General features: G+C 43.2%; 1 non-coding gene across 1 annotated transcript; it reads left to right on the top strand.

Annotated features, from left to right (window-relative positions):
* The first annotated feature begins 9,973 nt into the window (after positions 1-9,973).
* LOC119920190 lies at positions 9,974-10,098 on the top strand. Its single transcript, XR_005447952.1, has one exon. It is a non-coding gene; the product is annotated as a U6atac minor spliceosomal RNA (small nuclear RNA).
* Positions 10,099-17,660: the final 7,562 nt, after the last annotated feature.

Below are 17,660 nucleotides of genomic sequence, written 5' to 3'. Positions count from 1 at the left end.
TTCCCCACTCTTAAAACTGGTCTTCACTTTCAAGTTCTGCAGAGCAGAAGAGAAGAAACATAGAGAAGGAGCATGGCTCAGTGGAAAAGAGCACGGGCTTTGGAGTCAGAAGTCATGGGTTCAAATCCCTGCTCCTCCAATTAGCTGTGTGACTATGGGCAAGTCACTTAACTTCTCTGGGCCTCAATTACCTCATCTGTAAAATGGGGATTAAGACTGCGGGACACTCTGATCACCCTGTAATCTCCCCAGCGCTTAGAACAGTGCTTTGCACAAAGTAAGCACTTAATAAATGCCATCACCATTATTATTATTATCTATTTTGTCACCTTGTGGCCAGTGAGTGACATTTTATTATCTGCCTGAAAATGAATTACTTGAAATGAATGAGCAAAGAGAGCACGTTAAATAAATGCATGTAATCACCTTAATTCTAAATGCCATTGTTTGTGACACCCATGCTGTCAGCTGTATTGTTTAACATTGTCTTCCCTCTGTTTTTCTGTGTAAGTAGAAGCAAAATAAGAACAATTTCTGTCTGACATTTTAATAGCTGTTGATTTGACATTATGACAGGACATCAAGGCAAATGAATGAAATGCTTCGTATGGAAACAAGCAAAAACTTTGTATTGACATCACCAAGGCTATGTTTCCACAGGTAGACTGGCAAAATGAACTGGCAAGTTAAAGCAGTTATCCAGATAGTTCAGGAAAAATTACCATAAACTGAGAGGAAAAGATTTATGTGTGACTATCAATTTGCAGTTTTCTTACTCACCAGATAGTTATTCAGTTGGTAGGAGGAGAAGGGGAATTTATCAAGTGCCTACAGGCTGCTATGTACTGTACAGAACACAGAAGTGACGTATTTCCTGTCCACAAAGAGCTTAACAATTTAATGGGAGAGCCAGTTGTAAAAATATTAACAGTTATCCAAAAAAATAGTTGAATGCACAACTGAATTGTGTATTAAATAAATTTAACGCAGAAGGAGGGGGACTGAGCCCCCTCCTTCCTCTCCCCCTCTTCTCCCTCCCCATCCCCCCTCCTTACCTCCTTCCCCTCTCCACTGCACCTGTATATATGTTTGTACGGATTTATTACTCTATTTATTTTATTTGTACATATTTATTCTATTTATTTTATTTGGCTAATACGTTTTGTTTTGTTCTCTGTCTCCCCCTTCTAGACTGTGAGCCTGCTGTTGGGTAGGGACCGTCTCTAGATGTTGCCAATTTGTACTTCCCAAGTGCTTAGTACAGTGCTCTGCATACAATAAGCGCTCAATTAATACGATTGAATGAATGAATGAATGAACTGAAAAAAGATATAGGCATGAGTCCTGAATAATAATAATAATAGTAATAATTATGGCATTTATTAAGCACTTACTATGTGCAAAGCACTGTTCTCAGCGCTGGGGAGGTTGCAAGGTGATGAGGTTGTCCCACGGGGGGCTCACAGTCTTCATTCCCATTTAACAGATGAGGGAACTGAGGCCCAGAGAAGTGAAGTGACTTGCCCAAAGTTACACAGCTGACAAGTGACGGAGCTGGGATTTGAACCCGTGACCTCTGACTCCAAAGCCCGGGCTCTTTCCACTGAGCCACGCTGTTTCTCTAAAGATGTTCATCTTCTCTGAAAACGAACATAAGTAGAATGTACTGATGAGAAGCAGTGTGGTCTACTGGAAAGAGCACAGGTCCAGAAGTCGGGCCAACTGAGTTCTAATCCTGGCTCTGCCAAGAGCTTGCTGTGTGACCTTGGGCAAGTTACTTAAGTTCTCTGAGCCTCTCTCTGTCCCTCCAACTTAGACTTTGAGGCGCTTGCAGGGCAGGGACTGTGTCCAACCTAATTCATGAAATCGTATTTCTTGAGCGCTTACTGTGTGCAGAGCACTGTACTAAGCGCTTGGGAAGTACAAGTTGGCAACATATAGAGATGGTCCCTACCCAGCAATGGGCTACCTACCCCAGTGCTGAGCATGGTGTGGGGCACGTCATAAGCACTTAACAAATACCCTGAAAAAAATAAAAGTAAATGCGTAGCTATAAGAGATGGTTGTTGGGTTTATATGGCTTGGAGTCAGTCAATCAATTGTTTTTAATGAGCGTTTACTGCATAGCAAGCACTGCAGTCCAATATAACTGATTTGGTAGACATGGTCTCTGCCCACAAGGAGCTCACATAATAATAATAGGGAAGCAGCGTGGCTCAGTGGAAAGAGCCCGGGCTTTGGAGTCAGAGGTCAGGGGTTCAAATCCCAGCTCTGCCAATTGTCATCTGGGTGACTTTGGGCAAGTCACTTCACTTCTCTGGGCCTCAGTTACCTCATCTGTAAAATGGGGATTAAGACTGTGAGCCCCTCGTGGGACAACCTGATCACCTTGTAACCTCCCCAGTGCTTAGAATGGTGCTTTGCACATAGTAAGTGCTTAATAAATGCCATCACTATTATTATTATTGTTAAGCGCTTCCTATGTGCCAAGCACCGTTTCAGCACTTAGAACAGTGCTTGGTGCATAGAAAACGCTTAATAAATACCATCATTATTGTTCTAAGTGCTGGAGTAGATACAAGGTAATCAGATTGTCTCCCATGGGGCTCACAGTCTTAATCCCTATTTTACAGAAGAGGTAACTGAGGCCCAGAGAAGTGAAGTGGCTTGCCCGAGGTCACACAGCAGACAAGTGGTGGAGGTGGGATTAGAACCCAAGACCACTGCAATGCTGGGAATTAATCGGGGAAGGGATACCTGAGGAGTTGGGCCTTCAGGAAGGGCAAGATGGGGTCTGCAGGAATTGGGGAGAGGAAGGTTTTCCAAATTGGGGAAAAACGCGATGGAAGGGATGGATGTGGCAGGGTGGAGAGGGAAGAACACTTAGAAAGCCACTTTGCTTGTAAGGAGGGAACGGTGCACTTTCCATCTCCTTTCCAATACAGTTTGTAGATGATCTAGGCTGTACAAATGTTGGCCTAATTTACCAGTCAAACAATATTGGCCCTGTCAGATCTTCAGGGCCGCTGTTCCTGCTTGGTTTATTTGCTCTTGTTTGTTTGCTAATTACACAGCGGATTAAAGAGCCAGCTCACTTATCGACCTTGATTTTTCACTTGTGTCATTGATGATTAAAAAGGATATTCATTTAGCTCAGTAGCTAGTACTTCCCAACACTGTTGTTTATGTTAATCTGAACATTTCCATAACAGTGTGCCCAGATGGTCACCTATCCACGGACCACCTGCTTAGAGATCTGGAAGCCTGGTATGGGACAGGGAAGAGCTGGGAAGGAGATTAAACGTTTAGGCCATTTGGGACAGCGTGGGGAAAAGGAGTTGAAGGACATTAAAGAGGCGGAGAGGAAAGGAGAGTTGAGATGGACAACTATGTGGTGTGGAAAGGGAACAAAATGGATGACTGCATTATGTTGCCCATTTGTACTTTCCAAACGCTTAATACAGTGCTCTGCACACAGTAAGCGCTCAATAAATACCATTGAATGAATGAATGAATATACTTGGCTCACAGTAAGGACTTAATAAATACATATTTGACAAGGGTCTTTGTGTGGCTAGTGGGAAAGGCTTGGGAATGGGAATCAAAAGGAACTGGCTTCTATTCCCAGCTCTGCCACTTACTGCTGTGTGCCTTTGGCAAGTCCCTCAGCTTGTCTGTTGTGTGACCTTGGGTGAGTCACTTCCCTTCTCTGTGCATCTCCTGCAAAATGGGGATCGAGACTGTGAGTGGATAAGGGCTTTGTCCAACCTGATTTGTTTGTATCCACCCCAATACTTAATACAGTGCTTGTCACGTAGTAACAACTTCACAGATACCACAATTATTATTATTATTATTCTCTGTGCCTCAATCCCCTCATGCGCAAAATGGAGATTCTATACCTGTTTGATTGATCTATCAATCAATGAATCATATTTATCGAGCACTACTGTGTGCAGAGCAATGTACTAAGTTCTTGGGAGAATTCAGTTAACAGAGTTGGTGGACCCATTCTCCTTGCTACTTAGGGTGTGAGCCTCATATGGAACCTGATCAGCTTATATCTAACTTATAATTAATTATAATTAAGTCATTTGTGTTCTACAGCTTCTACAGGTTGTGGAGAAGGTGGCACTGGGGATATTTTAGATGATATTTGAAAAGTGCTTCATAATCTTCATAGACAATTATTTGCTCTCCTTATCATTATGGTGCCACAAGTCTCTTTCTTTTCCTAAGTCTGAACAGACATGAAAAATTTCACTGGGTGTGTTTTCTCCAGAAAAATTACATTGGGCAGTAGGAGTCATTGGAACTTCACAGGAAGCCTTTAAGGGAATGAGACACTTCCATGAAGAAATGGTTTCTTAAGCATCTTTCAGGCAAGGCCTGGAAAGAGTGGATGGCCTGTGAACATCTGAGTCCAAGCTGGGTTTATTTGTTTGCTTGTTTGTGGTATTTCTTAAGCACTTACAGTGTGCCAGGCACTGTTCTTATCGCCGGGGTAGATATAAGATAATCAGGTTGGAAACAATCCCTGTCCACATAGGGCTCCCAGTCTCAATCCCCATTTTACAGATGAGGGAGCTGAAGCACAAAAATGTCAATTGATTTGTCCAAGGTCATGCAACATTTAAGTGGCAGAGCTGGATTAGAACCCAGATCCTATTGACTCTCAGGCCCATCGCTATCCACTAGGCCATGCTGCCTCTGAAACGTCTTTTAGGCAAAGCCTGGAAAGAATGGAGGGCCTGTGAACATCTGAGCCCAAACTGGGCCTGCCTGCTAACGGCTGGGAGAAACATCGAGGCGTGGTGGACATCACCTCACTTCTCTCCTTCTCCAACCCAGCCCGCACACTTTCCTCCTCTAGTGCTAACTTTCTCACTGGGCCTCCATCTCACCTGTCTTGCCGCTGACTCCTAGCCCACATCCCGCCTCTGGCCTGGAATGCCCTCCCTCCTCAAATCCCACAGACAGTGACTCTCCCCCTCTACAAAGCCTTACTGAAGGCACATCTTCTCTAAGAGGGCTTCTCATGCTAAGCCCCACTTTTCTTCTTCTTCCTACTCCCTTCTGCATCTCCCTGACTTGCTCCCTTTGCTCTTCTCCCCTCCCAGCCCCACACCACTTATGCATATATCTGTCATTTTCTTTATTTGTATTGATGTCTGTCTCCCCCACTCTAGACTGTGTATTGATGTCTGTCTCCCCCACTCCAGACTGTAAGCCCATTTTCAGGCAGGGAATGTGACCATTTATTGCTGCATTGGACTCTCCCAGGTGCTTAGTATGGTGGGAAGGAAGGAAGGAAGGAAGGAAGGAAGGAAGGGAGGAAGGAAGGAAGGGAGGGAGGGAGGAAGGAAGGAAGGAAGGAAGGAAGGAAGGAAGGGAGGAAGGAAGGAAGGGAAAGGAAGGAAGGAAGGGGAAGGGAGGAAGGAAGGAAGGAAGGAAGGGAAAGGAAGGAAGGAAGGGAAAGGAAGGAAGGGAGGGAGGGAGGGAGGGAAGGAGGAAGGGAAGAAGGTGGAAGGGAGGAAGGAAGGAAGGAAGGAAGGAAGGAAGGGAAAAGAGAGGAGAGGAAATGAAAGGAAAGGAGTTCTCTGCTCACAGTAAGCGATCAATAAATATGACTGATTGATTGAAAGGAAAGGAAGAAAGGAAATTGCTTGGTTGTATCTACCCCATTGCTTGACACATAGTAAGCACTTAACAAATACCATAAAATAAAATAAAAATTACACATTAGGGAACTGAGGCCCCCCTTCCACCTCACCTCATTTTTTTCCTTCTACAACCCAGCCCGCACACTTTGCTCTTCTGATGCTGCTAACCTTCTCACTGTGCCTCCAACTCGCCGGTCTCACCGCTGACCCCTGGCCCACATCCTACCTCTGGCCTGGAATGCCCTCCCTCCTCAAATCCCACAGACAATTTCTCTCCCCTGCTGCAAAACCTTATTGAAGGCCCATCTCCTCCAAGAGGCTTTCCCAGACTAAGTCCCACTTTTCCTCATCTCCCACTCCCTTCTGCATCCCCCTATCTTGGTCCCTTTGGTCTCCCCTGCCCCAGCCCCACAGCATTTATGTATAGATTTCTAATTTTATTGATTTGTGTTGATGTCTGTCTCTCCCACTCTAGACTGTGAGCTCATTATGGGCAGGGACTGTCACTGTTTACTGTTGTATTGTTCTTTCCCAAGCACTTAGTACAGTGCTCTGCACACGGTAAGCATTTAATAAATACGAACAACTGAATGAGACATGAAATGCTTTGCCCAAGGTCAAACAGCAGACAAGTGGTAGAGCTGGGATTAGAACCCAGATCCTTCGACTCTCAGGCCTGTGCTCTTTCCACTAGACAACCTTGCTTCATTGTCCAAGAAATCCAGGAGATAGGAAATGCTTTGCAGCAGATCGGGCGCTGCATCCCAGAGCTGAATGGAAATATAGACTCTATCTTTCCAGTTGCCCAAGAAGTATGAGTGGAATAATTACTCTTCTAAACAATAGAAATGTCAATACATCAGAAGCTGCATGAAAAAGCAACTTTGCTCTGCCGGAATAGCCATCGATCGACTCAAAGAGCTTTCATTTTTATCTTTTCTCATTTATTTGTTGCAGAAAAAAGTAGAAAAATAGTAAAATAGATCAGTGCCATCTCAGATTTTGTGTGTGTGTGTGTGTGTGTGTGTGTGTGTGTGTGTGTGTGTTGGGGAGGTGCAGGAGCAAGGAATAGCTACAGATTGAAATAGATCTCGAGGCTCTTTTTTCTCTCACAGCCAAATTTTGCCCCAGGATCCGAATGTAAAATAATCACAAAATCGACCTGGTAAGTACATTCAGCAGCAGAATTGGTGCTAAATTTTCCCTGAAGAACAGAGGATTATGGGTCACCAGAAGTTCAGTGGCCTAGATTGTTTTTGACCAACATAATGAAATAAACCGGGAGGACCCTAAAGCAGCCTTTAATGATAACTTTTCAAGGGGTGTTTATGGCATTTTTATATAATCGTGCTGATCTTCTGTCTTCCTTATTGAAAGAGGATGGAGTAGTTACTATGTAAATATAGGAACAATGATGACGATGATAATTAAATTGGTTTAGTGTGTGCTAAGCACTGTGCTAAGTGCTGGTGTAGGTGCAAGATAATCAAGTCAGTCACAATGCCTGTCCCTCAGGGAGCTCACTGTCAAATCAAAAAAAAATGTCAGCTTGTTAGGGGCAGGAAATGTATCTGTTTATTGTTGTATTGTACTCTCCCAATTGCTTAGTACAGTGTTCTGCAAACCATAAGCGCTCAATAAATACAGCTGACCTACTACAAGCAATATAATTTCAGATTTCTTTGACCTGTATGTTTATCTTTTTCAGAACCACCACTGCTGTCTCCCCATTCCTTGATGAATTGGACTGAGACTATATCCCCAACAAGTTATATTTTATGTAATCATGCATACATTTTGTTATTCAGTGGTCCATAATTTTCACCATTTCTCCCAGGCTTGTCTGGGGCCAAAATCTGAATCCAAATAGAAAAGGACATCTTCGCTTTTTTTTTTTTCCATTACAACTCGGATTATTTCTTCACATAAATAGAAACCCAGTTAGATTGCGCCCAGATCAAAGACAGAGCTGCATTAAAGAGCAATCAGGGGCCCGAGCCTAGCTGGCTTCTGACGGCTTTGGCCGCTTTGATCAGACACCTATCAGCACAGACAGACACCTTTCTTGCCTTTTGTCTGAGTCAGGAAATGAGAGAGTGGAGAGCTGCCTGTTAGTTCTAATGCTAACCACTCTGCTTGACAGGAGATGAAAGGTACACCAATTACTCTGGTAATAGCTGACTCCAGTTTGCATTCAATTACCATAGTCATCATTACAAATTACACAGTTTTCTCCCTTACCTGCAGAAAGGAAATGTTTAAATGGAGGGAGGCTTCTATCCCTACCCGCCTTGGGCCCTGGGAGAAACATCTCCATCTAGGAGTTTCCACATTTGGGATAGTGGAAGGGAAAAGCAATGGAGAGAGTCTGAGAACTCTGGGGCATTATTCCTCTCTTACTGAATAATAATAATGGCATTTATTAAGTGCTTACCATGTGCAAAGCACTGTTCTAAGCACTGGGGAGGTTACGAGGTGATCAGGTTGTCCCCCGGGGGGCTCACAGTCTTAATCCCCATTTTACAGATGAGGTAACTGAGGCATAGAGAAGTTAAGTGACATGCCCAAAGTCACACAGCTGACAAATGGTGGAGCCGGGATTTGAACCCATGACCTCTGACTCCAAAGCCCGTGCTCTTTTCACTGAGCCACGCTGCTTCTCTAGCCTTATAAAATAAGAGATCAGTGAATTTTGAGGTTGCATTCATTTCTGGGGACCGAGGTTGACTTGTGGGCTCCATTCTAGAGAAGCAGCGTGGCTAAGTGGAAAGAGAACGGGCTTGGGGGTCAGAGGACGTGGGTTCTAATCCTGACTCTATCACCTGTCTGCTGTGTGACCCTGGATAAGCCATTTAACTTCTCTTCGCCTCCGTGACCTCATCTGTAAAATTAATTAATTCATTCAATCATATTTATGGAGCGCTTACTGTGTGCAGAGCACTGTACTAAGCGCTTGGGAAGTACAAGTTGGCAACATATAGAGAAGGTCCCTACAGCCCCACGTGGGACAACCTGATTATCTTGTATCTATCCCAGAGTTTAGAACAGTGTTTGGCACATAGTAAGCAACTATAACAAATATCATAATTATTATCTTCAACCGATCAAGCAATGGTATTTATTGTGGGCTTACTCCATGCTCCAGATTGTAAACTCCTTGGGGGCAGGGACCATGCCAACCGGTTCTTATATTGGACTCTCCCAAATGCTTGGCACAGTGCTCTACACAGGTTAATCAATCAATCAATCAATTGTATTTATTGAGCCCTTACTGTGTGCAGAACACTGTACTAAGCGCTTGGGAAGTACAAGTTGGCAACATATAGCGACGGTCCCTACCCAACAGTGGGCTCACAGTCGTGTGCTCAGTAAATATCACTGATTGATTGATTAATTGATAGCAGATCATTCTACCAAGCTCTTAAAAGGGAACTGTAATGGTAGCAGAACTGATCGCTACCCACAAAGAGTTTACAATCTAAAGGGAAGGATGGACAGTCTCTAAATTACAGGTAAGGGAAGCTACTGAGTATAAAGATACATGCTTAGTAATTGCTACAGAAGCAACGTGGCTCAGTGGAAAGACCCCGGGCTTGGGAGTCAGAGGTCATGGGTTCGAATCCTGGCTCCACCACTTGTCAGCTCTGTGACCTTGGGCAAGCCCCTTCACTTCTCTGGGCCTCAGTTACCTGATCTGAAAAATGGGGTTTAAAATTGTGAGCCCCACGGGGGACAATCTCATCACCCTGTATCTCCCAGCGCTTAGAACAGTGCTTTGCACATAGTAAGTGCTTAACAAATACTATTGTTATTATTATTATTACAGGGTTTGGGGCTAAATACCACAGACTTTACCATCTTTAAAACCTTTCTAGAATAATAGCTCCTCCAGAAAACTTTCCCGATTAATTTAGCTCTTCCCCCCCCCGCAGTAATTGCTCCCTCTGTACTAACTCTACATGCTTGTATTCAAAACACCTGGAGCACTTGTTTACATATTGACTCAAACAATTAAGTGACAATTAAGCTCTGACCCATATTCACAGCCGTTTTTTCTTCCTCCTCCTATCTGTAAATTGGCTCCTAATGGTATCTCCCTCTCTAGTTTATAAACTTCTTGAGAACAGAGATTGTTGATACTAGCCATCATACTCTCCCACACACTTAGCACAGTCCTCTGCACACAATGGGAGCTTAATCCCATCAGTGAATCACCAGGATTGATCTTTCTAAATTGAATGGAGAGTCTTATGGAAACAGGATACAAACTGGGGATGAAGTTCCTTCTCAGGAGCCAGTCTGTCTCCATTGTGTTGCGTGAAAGAAGAGGTTAGCACTCCCCTTGAGAAGGATGGAAGAGGTCCTTGTGGCCTTTCCAAAACATATACGGTTAAGGCATTGCCACCTACTTCGTGGCATCTAACCATTAGCGTGGCTCAGTGGAAAGAGCTCGGGCTTTGGAGTCAGAGATCATGGGTTCAAATCCCGACTCTGCCAATTGTCAGCTTTGTGACTCTGGGTAAGTCACTTAACTTCTCTGTGACTCAGTTACCTCATCTGTAAAATGGGGATGAAGACTGTGAGCCCTACGTGGGACAACCTGATCACCTTGTAACCTCCCCAGCTCTTAGAACAGTGCTTTGCACATAGAAAGTGCTTAATAAATGCCATCATTATTATTATTTTTTTTTCTGTTTATTTATATTGATGCTAACGATACCTGTTTACTTGTTTTGATGTCTGTCTCCTTCTCCCTTCTAGACCATAAGCCTGCTGTGGGCAGGGGTTGTCTCTATTGCTGAATTGTACTTTCCAGGCACTTAGTACAGTGCTCTGCACACAGTAAGCGCTCAATAAATGAAATTATGAAGGAAAGAATCTCTAACCCTAAACCTACAGCTAACCCTCAACCTAAAGCCAACCCTAAACCTAAACTTAACCCTATTCCTCTATACTGTTGTGGGCTCATTGTAGACAGGGAGCATGTCTGTTTATTGTTATATTGTGCTCTCCCAAGTGCTTAGTACACTACTCTGCACACAGTAAGCACTGAATAAATATTAAGTGACTTATTGATCTCTAAATGGGAATCAGACTGGGATATTGATGATTCAAAGCATGATGAAGGAAACATGGTTTCTATTGTGGGGGTGAGGTTCTGATTTTCATCAATGCTATCCCAATTTTTTCAGTTCATCACAAACACATGCTTGCTCATGACAATTCACTAATGGATTAGGTAGATAATATTGTATAGTATATCAATCAATCAATCAATTGTATTTATTGAGTGCTTACTGTGTGCAGAGCACTGTACTAAGTGCTTGGAAAGTACAAGTTGTCAACATATAGTATATGTTGCTAAGGCCATAAAGGGAGCTTGGAGATGTTTGGTCACCCATGTTGCTGTCCACAGTGGGACTACTACTACTACTACTACTAATGATAATAATAATAATCTTAATTGTTAAGTGTTTACTATGTATCAATCACTATACTAGATACCAGGGCAAGGACAAGGTACTTAAGTCAAACACAACTCCTGTCCCGATTTAGGCTAACATTTTAAGGCTAAAGGAGAGCAGGGAGATCCAAACTCAGTGTGATCAACATACTCAATCCATAGTGAGGGAGAATCCATACTCCACAGATGGAGAAACATGGGCACAGAGAAGTGAAGTGACTTGCTCAGGGTCACAGCGGAGGCATGTGGAGAAGCCAGGATAAGAACACAGGTCCTCTGGGTCCCAGGCCATGGTGGCATGATGCCATCAACCAGGAAGGTTGAGCCCCTCACCTTTTTACCATCCCGGTATTAGGAGCCTCGGGAATTAAGTAAGAAGGGAGAGGTGGGCCTGACAGCAATCAATCAATCAATCAATCAATCAGTCGTATTTATTGAGCGCTTACTGTGTGCAGAGCACCGTACTCAGATCAGCATGTGGTAGCAATCAGAAATAGTTCATTGTCTTGGAACAGATGGCAGTTTCAGTTCTTTGGAGCTAGATTGAGTATGGCAGTGGGTTTAGAGGAAAAGATGAGCAGTTTTTGTTTTCCACCTATTATTTGATTTTGAGGTGTCAGCAGGACATTCAGGTGAATAATAATAATGATAATGGCATTTGTTAAGTGCTTACTATGTGCAAAGCACTGTTCTACGCTCTGGGGAGGCTACAAGGTGATCAGGTTGTCCCATGGGGGGCTCACAGTCTTCATCCCCATTTTACAGAAGAGGTAACTGAGGCCCAGAGAAGTTAAGTGACTTGCCCAAAGTCACAAAGCTGACAAGTGGCAGAGCCAGGATTAGAACCCACGGTCTCTGACTCCCAAAACTGGGCTCTTTCCACTAAGCCACGCTGCTTCTCTTTCCTAGGGGAAAGAGCCCGAGCCTGAGAGTCAGGGGATCTGGCTTCTAATCCTAACTCTGCCACCTAACTTTGTGTGACCTTGGGCAAGTCACTTCACTTTTCTGTACCTCAGTTTCCTCACATGCAAAATGGGGATACAGTGCCTGTTCTCCCTCATACTTAGACAGTGGGTCCTACATGGGACCTGATTACCACCTTGTATCTTTCCCAAAGCTTAGTGCAGTGCTTGGCACATAATAAATGCTTAATTATTTTTTATTTTTTTCATCAGTTTTATTAGTACTACTGTCGACTCCAGGATCTCTTAGTTGGTCTTCCCACCACGCTCCACCCCATCTTCCCTCTTACTCTTCTCTGGCTCCTATTAGTTACTTTGTGAGAGCTACCGTCAGAGTTTCGGCGGTATATACAGATTTTGTGCACAGTCCTGAAATTGAGCAATATTTGTAACTTTCCTAAATTGCTCAAGTAATTTCAAATGAGAGGTCAGTGTAATTTTCTTCAAGCAATCCAGTCCATAAAATAATTTTTTTTCATTCTAGCCCTCTGCTAATAATTGCTTATGTATCTGTTTTCCTCCAGGTGTTTCCTGATCTAATTCACTGAACATGTACCCCCCAAAGTTGTAATTATTCCCTGGAAAAAGCAGTGGACAGACTTGATTTTCTCAATATGCTCAAATGTGGAAATAGAATGATGTTAGGATACAGTACTAAACGTGAGACTTTAAATGATTTTGATAAAAGTAATTTATATCAGCTGTTGGAAATGCATCCTGATTCAACATGAATTGGAATACATGTATTCTACATGTTTTGAATCTTGTCCTCATTGTGATGTAATTAAGTCTGGGGCATCTTAAAATCATCCTTAAATTATCAACAAACCTTAATTATAACACAACATTTAGAATTCTTCTTTCAGAACCTAGCAGTTAAAGTCAGAAAACTAAATCTAAACTGTGATGGCTGTGACAGTCAAAAATACAGCCCTAGTAAGCACTTAACAGATACCACAATTATTATTACCCAAATAATAATGATAAATAATAATGATAATATTTGGTAAGCACTTACTATGTGTCAAAAACCGTTTTAATCGCTGGGGTAGATACAAGGTAATCAGATTGGACACAGTCCCTGTCCCAAGTGGGGCTTGGCTTCTTAATCCCCATTTTACAGATGGAGTAACTGAGGCACAGATAAATGAAGTGATTTGCCCAAGTTCACACAGCAGACGAGTGGCGGAGGCAGGATTTGAACCCTGGTCCTTCTGACTCCCAAGGCCGTGGGCTGTCTATTAAGCCACAAAATCCTGTCAGTTCTACCTTCACAACATTGCTAAAATCCACGCTTTCCTCTCCATCCCAACTGCTACCATGCTATAATCCAAGAACTGATCATATCCCGCCTTGACTACTATTCATTTGATCGTATTTATTGAGTGCTTACCATATGCAGAGTGTACTAAGCATTTGGGAGAGCACTTAGAGAATGTCCTAGTTGACTAAGGGCTGCTTCTGCATCACATCCAAGTTATAGCAAGAAGACTCCAGGCTGATATATAGTAATGTTGGTATTTGTTAAGCTCTTACTATGTGCAAAGCACTGTTCTAAGCGCCGGGGTAGATACAAGGTAATCAGGTTGTCCCACGTGGGGCTCACAGTCTTCATCCCCATTTTACAGATGAGGGAACTGAAGCCCAGAGAAGTGAAGTGACTTGCCCAAAGTCACACAGCTGACAAGTGGCGGAGCCGGGATTTGAACGCACGACCTCTGATATATCAGCATCAGACAGTAAAATGGGGGAAAAACCTGTACCCTCTCTCCCTCTCTCCCTCTCTCTCTCTCTCTCTCTCTCTCTCTCCCAGCTTTTGAGTCCCATGTGGGATGGAAACTGTGTTCAATCTGATCATCTTATCAGTTGAAGAATCACTAAAAGAGCCTTTGTTCATTTCTTCAATTCAATACTTTTCTAGAGAACAAAGTATAACAGAGAGCAAGGTTCCTTAGGGATTGTGGTCACTAGTCACTAGTAGAAGCAGCCCTTCCCCACAGCACCTGTATATATGTATATATGTTTGTACGTATTTATTACTCTATTTATTTATTTATTTTACTTGTACATATCTATTCTATTTATTTCATTTTGTTAATACGTTTGGTTTTGTTCTCTATCTCCCCCTTCTAGACTGTGAGCCCACTGTTGGGTAGGGACCATCTCTAGATGTTGCCAACTTGTACTTCCCAAGCGCTTAGTACAGTGCTCTGCGCACAGTAAGCACTCAATAAATATGATTGATGAATTGATTGGAAAGAGCCCGAGCTTCGGAGTCAGAGGTCATGGGTTCATATCCTGCCTCCGCCACTTCATTCATTCATTCAGTCATATTTATTGAGTGCTTACTGTGAGCAGAGCACTGTACTAAGCGCTTGGGAAGTACAAGTGGCAACATATAGAGACGGTCTCTACCCAACAGTGGGCTCACAGTCTAGAAGGGGGAGACAGAGAACAAAACAAAATAAAATAAATAGAATAAATATGTACAAATAAAATAAATAGAGTAATAAATCCGTACAAACATATTTACATATATACAGGTGCTGTGGGGAGGGGAAGGAGGTAAGTTGGGGGGGATGGGGAGGGGAAGTAGGGGGAGAGGAAGGAGGTGGCTCAGTCCGGGACACAATAGTCAGCTGTGTGACTTTGGGCAACTAACTCAACTTCTCTGGGCCTCAGTTACCTTATCTGTAAAATGGGGATTAAGACTGTGAGCCCCCCGTGGGACAATCTGATCACCTTGTAACCTCCCCGATGCTTAGAACAGTGCTTTGCACATAGTAAGTGCTTAATAAATACCATCATCATTATTATTATTACAACGTAAAAATAAACAAACACATTCCCTGCCTACAATGAGTTTAGAGTCTAGAGGGGGAGACATACATCAATATAAATAAATACATACCAGATACAGTGCTCTGAACACAGTAAGCTCCCAAAAAATTCAGCCTGCTTGCTGACTTCCCTGCCTCCTTTCTTTCTCCACTCCAGTCTAAAGTTCACTTTGCTACCCAGGTCGTTTTTGTAAAATTATCTCTCCATTCCTCCAGAACCTCCAGTAGTTTCCCATCCGCTTCTGTATCCAACTGAAACTCCTTACCATTGGCTTTAAAGCATTAAATCAGTTTGTCCCTTCCTATTATGCCTCTCCAATTTCCTATTATCACCCACCCCACACTTGGCTCCTCTAGCTCCAATTTATCCACTGTGCCTCAATCTCGTCTATCTCTCCCTTAGTCCCCTTGCCCATATCCTCCCTCTGACCTGGAACTCTCTCCCCCTTGAGAAACAGCATGGCTCAGTGGAAAGAGCTCGGGCTTTGGAGTCAGAGGTCATGGGTTCAAATCCTGGCTCTGCCAGTTGTCAGCTGTGTGACTTTGGGCAAGTCACTTCACTTCTCTGGGCCTCACTTCCCTCGTCTGTAAAAATGAGGATTAAGACTGTGAGCCCCCGGTGGGACAACCTGATCACCCTGTTTCTATCCCAGCATTTAGAACAGTGCTTGGCACATAGTAAGCACTTAATAAATGCCATCATTTTTATTATTTATGTCAGATCACAACCCTTCCCACCTTCAAAATTTTATTAAAATCACATCTCCTGCAAGAGGCCTTCCCCTTCTAACTCCATTGTTTTCCTTCTCCCTCTCCCTTCTGCATCTCCTATGTGCCTATGCCCTTAGAACAGTGCTTTGCACATAGTAAGCCCTTAATAGATGCTATTATTATTATTATTATTATCATGTACCCTTTAAACCCTTGTTATTCATCCCACTGTAATCCTCACAACACACACCTTTGATTCAATTTCAAACCTGTCTCCCCCTCAAGACTTTACGCTCCTTGTGGTTAAGGAACATATCCACCAACTCATTTGCGCTGCAGTCCCCCCCAAGAATTTAGTACAGTGCTCTGCACATAGTAAGCACTCACGAAAAGCTATTGACCTTTCATAGATAAGATCTTTAACTGCCGTGCAAATTCTAAATGAAGCAGGATTTCTGTTACATTGCCCCAAAAAGGGAAGTTATTACCAGAAGGCAGTGTGGCATTGTGGAAAGCCCAAGAGGACTACAAATTGGAAAACCTGGTTCTAGTTCTGAGTCCACCACTGCCCTGCTGTGTCACCTCATTTTACCTCCCTGAGCCTCAGTTTCCTCATCTGTAAAATGGTCATGAGATCCTGGATCTTCCTCCCTCTTATTGCTCTTCCTGGGATAATGTCTGCTCAGACAATTATTTTTTCTTAACACAGCGCCTTGCACATCATAAGTGGGCAATAAATACCTTAATAGTAAGTACAGAACTCAGAATTATTGAAGCCAGATGGCTCCCAGGAGTTCAACCCAAGCAGTTAAATAACTTACTGTGTGACCTTCTGTTGGTTTCTGGCAGACTCTAACATCTTTCTAATCTACCCTCATTGATTTCTCCAACACCTCTCCTGAGAATTTTGATTACTTTTATTAGCATTCAAATGACTGAAGCCATGCTTATTTGCTAAAGAACAGTCGTCTTCTAAGCAATTATGCTTCCCGGTCCAGTGGGTTATATTACTCATATACTGTATCGGGAAACCCTGCTACGATGTTTCCCTCATTATTAAAAGGCAGCTTCAGCCTACAGTCTTTCTCACAGTTACTCTACTTTTCTTGTTCTACTGTCAGGGTAGACTGTGAGCACCTTGAGAGATGCAATTGAGTCTTCTAACCATTGTATTTGCCCAAGTGAGCAGCGTGGCTCAGTGGAAAGAGCCTGGGCTTTGGAGTCAGAGGTCAGGGGTTCAAATCCCAGCTCCGCCAATTGTCAGCTGTGTGACTTTGGGCAAGTCACTTCACTACTCCGTGCCTCAGTTCCCTCATCTGTAAAATGGGGATTAAGACTGTGAGCCCCACGTGGGACAACCTGATCACCTTGTAACCTCCCCAGCACTTAGAACAGTGTTTCACACATGATAAGTGCTTAATAAATGCTATTATTATTACTATAGTGTCCTTCAATAACTATGGTTGATTACGGTGGGGGATACACTATACGCATATTCATATTTGTTTTATGGAATTTGTTAAGCGCTTACTCTATGCCAGCCATTGTACTACAGAAACGCTCTGGACATGTCACCACCCCTACTGAGAGCTCACCTTCTCCAGGAGGCCTTCTCAGACTGAGCCCCCTCCTTCCTCTCCCCCTCCTCCCCCTCCCCACCCACCCCACCTTACCTCCTTCCCCTCCCCACAGCACCTGTATATATGTATATATATTTGTACATATTTATTACTCTATTTTATTTGTACATGTTTATTCTATTTATTTTATTTTGTTAATATGTTTTGTTGTCTGTCTCCCCCTTCTAGACTGTGAGCCCACTGTTGAGTAGGGACCGTCTCTATATGTTGCCAACTTGTACTTCCCAAGCCCTTAGTACAGTGCTCTGCGCACAGTAAGTGCTCAATAAATATGATTGAATGAATGAATGAATGAAAAATCTCCAGTGGTTGCCTATCAACCTTCACTTGAAGCAAAAACTCCTCACTATTAGCTTCAGAGCTGTCCATCCCCTTGCCCC

This window comes from Tachyglossus aculeatus, chromosome X1, assembly GCF_015852505.1.
Source record: "Tachyglossus aculeatus isolate mTacAcu1 chromosome X1, mTacAcu1.pri, whole genome shotgun sequence".
In the NCBI taxonomy this organism is placed as follows: Eukaryota; Metazoa; Chordata; class Mammalia; order Monotremata; family Tachyglossidae; genus Tachyglossus; species Tachyglossus aculeatus.
Note: the sequence above shows the minus strand (reverse complement) of the source record. Positions and strands in the feature narration are given on the sequence as shown.